This window comes from Saccostrea cucullata, unplaced genomic scaffold (genome assembly GCF_032062105.1).
Source record: "Saccostrea cucullata isolate Sc308-1 unplaced genomic scaffold, CSIRO_AGI_Scuc_v1 ctg424, whole genome shotgun sequence".
NCBI lineage: Eukaryota > Metazoa > Mollusca > Bivalvia > Ostreida > Ostreidae > Saccostrea > Saccostrea cuccullata.
In genome coordinates this window covers 225156-232500 of record NW_026932916.1, presented here as the reverse complement: position 1 = coordinate 232500, position 7345 = coordinate 225156, and the positions used below count along the sequence as shown (strand labels likewise).

General features: G+C 29.9%; 2 long non-coding RNA genes across 2 annotated transcripts; both read right to left on the bottom strand.

The window, feature by feature from the left end:
• Window positions 1-1523: 1523 nt before the first annotated feature.
• LOC134236497 (uncharacterized) lies at window positions 1524-1876 on the bottom strand. The gene is made up of 2 exons (XR_009985618.1): window positions 1803-1876; window positions 1524-1588 (listed from the first exon to the last, which is right to left on the bottom strand). It is a non-coding gene; the product is annotated as an uncharacterized LOC134236497 (long non-coding RNA).
• Window positions 1877-4785: 2909 nt separating this feature from the next.
• LOC134236496 (uncharacterized) lies at window positions 4786-7042 on the bottom strand. The gene is made up of 3 exons (XR_009985617.1): window positions 6872-7042; window positions 5709-5751; window positions 4786-4851 (listed from the first exon to the last, which is right to left on the bottom strand). It is a non-coding gene; the product is annotated as an uncharacterized LOC134236496 (long non-coding RNA).
• Window positions 7043-7345: the final 303 nt, after the last annotated feature.

The window sequence follows — 7345 nt, the reverse complement described above, 5'->3', positions numbered from 1 at the left end:
TTAACTGCCTGTTAAGCTGTTATTTTGTATTTATACTTGTCAGTAAGTAGATAAATAATGTTCCTAGTATATAATTTTCATTAACAAATTTGATAATGTACATTTAATTTCTAATAAATTTTAATTAAATTTCTTTAAAAGTTTTTGAATCTCTATATGGCTTATTTTTCTAAATCTCTGATGTCCGTATCATATTATTCTTACCTGAAGTGGTTAAACTATGACTGTGATTGCTCTGTGCAGCATTTCCGGAAATTCTATCAGAAGAGCTACTAATATAAAACAATATTTGATACATTTGATATCCTTATACATCATAGTCCACAATATCAGATACAATAATGTTTAAACTCATATATTTATCAATCATTTTTTTGTGCAGAATTAAGATTTTGTTTTTAAAAAGAACTCTATCACCAGTTCAAATTAAAAAAAATTAAGTTTGTATGTAGAATATGTATGCGGTATATATAATTTAATTACGTTGGTGGGACATAATCGGAACCTTTTAATTCATCTTCTTCTCCTGTAATGAAGACAAATATGTTGTAAATCGTGGGTTCAATTATGATCTTGTGTGGTACGGGCTTTAAATTACTCTATTTGAAGATCATCTCCAGTTTTAAACAGTTGTCATATTGAGTTAGAGTTATTAAGCAAGCAATTTTTCTTGTGTTTTATTTAACATATTTGAAAGTTTAAACTGACGTGTTCGATAAATAAGAAATATGCAAGTACTTTTTCCCAAGTTAATCAACCCCACCCTGCATCCTATTGAGTTATTTAACTTCATGTATGTGTAAAACGTACGTTATAGTAACTCTTTTCCCCTTCACCCCCCCCCCCCCTGAAACATCCTTCATCCCCACTCCCATTTGAAAGATTTCTAGTTCCGCAATTATAACAGATGCACATCAAAATTTGCAACAGCATTTTCATAGTCAAAAAATCCAAAATGTTTCTCAATAAAATATTTAATAAACGAAAATGAGAAAACTGACACTTGGAATTACAGCATATGTAGAAAAAATTGTAAAAGTTCCAGTGCATTTGAATCTTTCTGATAGAGGACAATAGTATAAGAGTTTTCAGTTCCGTTTATATATTTAAATGTAATTTTTAGAATCATCCTCAGATGTAAGCGAAGTCCTTGTACATATTTCTACAAACAAGATTGATTTATAAATATTCAATTATATCTGATAGATTCGAGCCTTGAATCGAGAAAAGATTTTTTTTTTTAATATTAATTTTCTTTAAAATGTCTATTTTACATTTTAAATGTCAGCATTTTTTTAGTTGCATACACTAAGTCCAAATGTTTTAACTGCCTGTCAAACTGTTATTTTATATTTATACTTATCAGTAGCAGATAAAAAGTTTCTAGTATATAAATTTCATTAAATACTTGAATAACATATTCTTGATTTCAAATAAATTTTAATTAATTAAAAAAAAAACTTTTGAATTTCTGCGTGGTTGATTTTTCCAATTCTCGGATGTCCAAATCAAATTAATCTTACCTGAAGTGGTTAAACTATGACTGTTATTGCTCGGTGTAGCATTTTCGGAAATCCTAGCAGATGAGCTACATATATAAAACAAGATTTTGATACATTTGATATCCTTATACATCATAGTCCACAATATCAAATACAATAATGTTTCAACTCATTTATTTATCATTCATTTTTTGTGCAGAAATGAGATTCGTTTTTTTTAAAGAACTCTATGACCAGTTCAAATTAAAAAGAATTAAGTTTGTATGTAGAATATGTATGCTGTATATATAATTTAATTACGTTGGTGGGACATAATCGGAACCTTTAAATTCATCTTCTTCTCCTGTAATGAAGACAAATATATTGTAAATCGTGGGTTCAATTATGAGGTCTTGTGTGGTACGGGCTTCAAATAACTCTATGTGAAGATCATCCCCAATTTTGAACAGTTATCATATTGAGATAAGAGTTATTAAGCATGCAATTTTTCTTGGGTTTTTTGTTTAACATATTTGAAATTTTAAACTGATATGTTCGATAAATAAGAAATATACAAGTACTTTTTCCCAGGTTGATCAACCACCCACCTTTAAAAACCATACTCCACCCTGTATCCTATTGATTTATTGTGTTCAATGTACGTTATAATAACTCTTTTCCCCTCCACACCCCCCCCCCCCCTTTGAAACATCTTTCTATGCCCCTTTGAAAAAATTCTAGATCTACGCCGAAAACAGATGCACATCAACGTTTGCAACAGCTTCTTTATATTCAAAAAACAAAATATTTATCAATGAAATAGTAATTGAAAGAAAATGAGAAAACTGACCCGTGGAATTACAGTATATGTAGAAAAATTGGAAAAGTTCCAGTGCATTTGAATCTATCTGATAGCTGACAATAAAATGTGGATATAGTATAAGAGTTTTCAGTTTCGTTTATATATTTAAATGTAATTTTTAGAGTCATCCTCAGATGTATGCAAAGTACTAGTACATGTCTCTACAAACAAGATTGATTGATAAATATTCATTTATATCTTTTAGATTCGAGCCTTATGGTTTTGTGCAAAACATGATTATTTTTCAAAATATTCTATGTTTTTATACAAAAAATATCAAGAACACCGTTCTGAACATCGAAAAGCTTCAATTCCGTTTCTTTTACCGAATTTATAATAAAGAAAATAATGAAACGAGGAAAGTTTTTTTAAATGTTAATTTTCTTTAAAATATCTATTTTACATTTAAAATGTCATCATTTTTTTATTTAATACACTACGTCCAAATATTTTAACCGCCAGTCAAGCTGTTTTTTTTTTGTATTTATACTAGTCAGTAAGTAGATAAAGAAAGTATCTAGCATATAATTTTCATTAAATAATTGAGTAATGTACATTAAATTTCTAATAAATTTTAATTAATTTTTTAAAAAGCTTTTGAATCTCTGCGTGGCTTATTTTTCTAATCTCTGATTTCCGTATCATATTATTCTTACCTGAAGTGGTTAAACTATGACTATGATTGGTTGGGATAGGAGCTACATATATAAAACAATAATTAACATTAATAAACAATTAATAAACTAAACGTACGACCAGTTCAAATTAAAAAAAAATGAAGTTTGTATGTAGAATATGTATGCAGTATATTTAATTTAATTACGTTGACGGGACATAATCGGAACCTTTAAATTCATCTTCTTCTCCTGTAATGAAGACAAATATGTTGTAAATCGTGGGTTCAAGTATGATCCTGTGTGCTACGGGCTTCAAATTACTCTATTTGAAGATCATCCTCAAATTTGAACAGTTGTCATATTGATTTATAGTTATTAAGCAAGCATTTTTTCTTGCGTTTATTTAACATATTTGAAAATTTAAACTGATATGTTCGATAAATAAGAAACATGCAAGTACTTTTTCCCAAGTTAATCAACCTCCCATTTTTAAAAACCATTCTCCACCCTGTATCTTATTGAGTTATTTAACTTCATGTATGTGTAAAACGTACGTTATAATAACTCTTTTCCCTTCACCCCCCCCCCACCTTTGAAACATCCTTCACCCCCACCTCTTTTGAAAGATTTATAGTTCCGCACTTATAACAGATGTACATCAACGTTTGCAACAGCTTTTTCATATTCAAAATATCCAAAATGTTTCTCAATAAAATAGTTAATAAACGAAAATGAGAAAACTGACGCATGGAATTACAGCATATGTAGAAAAATTGTAAAAGTTCCAGTGCATCTGAATCTTTCTGATAGCTGACAATAAAATGTGATATAGTATAAGAGTTTTCAGTTCCGTTTATATATTTAATTGTAATTTTTAGAGTCATCCTCAGATGTAAGCGACGTCCTTGTACGTACACGTTTCCATAAACAAGATTGATTTATAAATATTCATTTATATTTTCTAGATCTGAACCTTATGGTTTGGAGCAAAGCATAATTATTTTTTAAAATATTCAATGTTTTATACTAAAAAATATCAAGAACATCGTACTGAACTCCGTATACTGTCATTTTCCCCCTAATTTATAATAATAAAAAAGAAATAATGACGTGTTTCATCTCCTAGAAACGAGAAATTTTTTTTTAATCTTAATTTTCTTTAAAATGTTTATTTTACATTTAAAATGTCACCATTTTTTAGTTGCATACACCAAGTCCAAATGTTTTAACTACCTTTCAAACCAGTCTGTTATTTTTGTATTAATATTTATCAGTAAGCAGATAAAAAAAGTTTTTAGCATATAAATTTCATTAAATACTTGAATAATATATACTTGATTTCAAAAACATTTTAATTAATTTAATAAAAAAGCTTATGAATCCCTGCGTGGTTGATTTCTCCAATTCTCTGATGTCAAAATCAAACTATTATACTCCCGCTTGAAAAGTGTTAGGGTATATAGTAACCGTAATGTCCGTCCGTCTGTTACGCTTTGAGGTACCCATCTCTTATCCGCAACTCCTCTTACACTTCTCAGTGAAATTTAATGAAGCTTTTACAGAATCTTTATTACATATTGCCATTGTGACCTTCTATTTTACTTTTTTATTCGACACGTATTTTAGGTTTCCCATAGCAAAACATGGACATTGCCATTATATTCTTACCAATGATGTCACATATTGTGGCTTCGGAATAAAATTTGATAGGACGAGTTATTCCTCTTACACATTACTGTAAAACAATATTTAGCAAAACATGGACATTATGGAATGCAGGGGTATCATTTAGTGAGCTCATTGCTCACAGTACCTTTAGTTCTTACCTGAAGTGGTTAAACTATGACTGTGACTGCTCGGTGAAGCATTTTCGGAAATCATAGCAGAGAAGCTACATATATAAACAAATAAAACAAGATTTTGATACATTTGATATCCTTATACATCATAGTCCACAATATCAAATACTAGAGAATAATACATACCCTTTTCCATATCACATCCTGTATCAGCCCGAGACACCAACATCAGCCAGAGGGCCGAAGGCCCGAGGGCTGATATTGCTCGAGGGCTGATACAGGATGTGATGTTGAAAAGGATATGTATTAATATGTTTATTACAACTTATTAATAGAATACAGCATGCATTAAGCTGAGAAGAAAGTAAGTAAATAATCATGCATGGACTTCTTACATAGTTACATGTACATGATACAATTGTCTCATACGATTTGGGTTTGTTTCTACTTCATTTTCAATGCACTTGATCCGTAATTTGAAAATAATCTATTACATGTTTTTGTAAATTAAGATTAACCTTATTTTCAAAAAGTTAAAATTAAGAGAATATGAACCCACAAAAAATTGTGTATGATCACAAGTACTGTTTTTGTGGTTTAATTTAATAAGGGTGTGATATTGACGTCACAATAGCCGTATCAACCCTGCAGGGCTGATATAGGTTATAAGCCCCGCAAATCCATATCAGCCTTGCAGGGCTGATACAGCTATTGTGACGTCAGCCATATCGCATATGCACAAAACCTGTATTTATTACTAAGTGTGTAATAAAATAATGTTTCAATTCATTATCTTTATAATATATCTGTATCTATTATATTTATCAATCACTTTTTTGTGCAGAATTGAGATTGCGTTTTTTAATAAGAAATCTATGACCAGTTCAAATTTTTAAAAAAAATGAAGTTTGTATGTAGAATATGTATGCAGTATATTTAATTTAATTACGTTGATGGGACATAATCGGAACCTTTAAATTCATCTTCTTCTCCTGTAATGAAGACAAATATGTTGTAAATCGTGGGTTCAAGTATGATCCTGATCCAAGTGTTGAAAATTTTCAATGTTACACTCAACTACATGCAATATTTATTATATTATACTGAATGTTTGATACAAATACATATAACAGTGAACCGTGCGCGCATAAATTCTGCACAGTGGCTATTTTTTGGAATATCACCCGTCGTCAAGCAAAGTGGACTGTTGCTATGCTGGAGGGTGTAGCTTCATTATGCAGCGGGTAAAAGTGTTTTTTAACAATTGTTTCTCGACCAATCGGATTCAACTATTATACATGAACGTATAATATTTGGACATAACGGACAGTACTCAAGCTCAAATGTCCATAAAACATGAAAAGAACAAACATGGGCCTCCGAAACATAAAAGGTGCGATTAATTGCTATGGAAGAGTACTTATCTTTGCCAAAAGGTCACACCCACCGTGTGCTCCTTGTCATGATCGACAGATAACGAAAAAAAATCCGTTGACACTTCAGTATTTGAATCTTAATGTTGACGATTGAAAAGTTAAAGTCATCACGTTTATCAAAAAGTTTTGTTAGATTAACGGTCTCTTTCAAGTAAAATATCTAAATATGAAACAGATTTGTGAGACCTTGTGGTATCTTTTATTTCAAGGTCACCGGGATATATCGTATAGATATAAGAATAGAAATAATGATTGTTAATAGACAATACCTCACCTATATACTAGTATCTAAACTTCGAGTTGAAGGCCACAGCAAGTGTTTATCTTCAAATACTTTAACTATTTTGTATTTTCTACTAAGGTGCAGTTTATATTGAATTTATATCATTGAATAATTGGTGCAGTTTTGGAGTTAAAAAGATTATTATGTGTTGAGAAATTATTTTTTAATAAAACCTGCGATTACATGAAAACGAAAGAGAATTTGTGTATAATTTTGCACACAGAAAAAGAACCTATTTCCTTATATTACACTTCACGCATAATACATACCTAATAATATTGTTTGATTTACATACCGGTTATATTCACAAAACTTCAAAAGAATATGCAGAGAGAAAATTTATGCATTGACAAAATTTATATGAATATATCAGCAATGGGTACCGTCACACACCTGAATTGGTATTGGGACCAGAATCTGATGACGATGTCCTTTGTTCAGGTCTACAAGATGAATAGTTAGAATGAAACATTAACACAACTTTATAGATGCATTGAAGCATCCAGATATATTCAAATAAAAGAAATATATATTTCATGATTTGTGCACATTTTATTTCATACCAATGACTGCAACATTTCAATATAGCGCCACGGTGATTTAAACATATATTTAGAGTATAATAAGTGAGATATAGATAGATTCTATTAATAATTTGATATTTTATTATCTTAATGTTCGTCTATCATGCTAATCAGTATGAGTTGTTGTCCTTGTCCCATTCGACATACATTTCTTGTTCTCTTCAAAACGAAAGTTCTCTAATTGAATATTCAAAATTTGCTATTTACACATGTTAAATAGGGACAATTTTTCATCTTCAATGAAATATGTGGAGATAACTACCAATAGTCGAGTTCAAAAGTC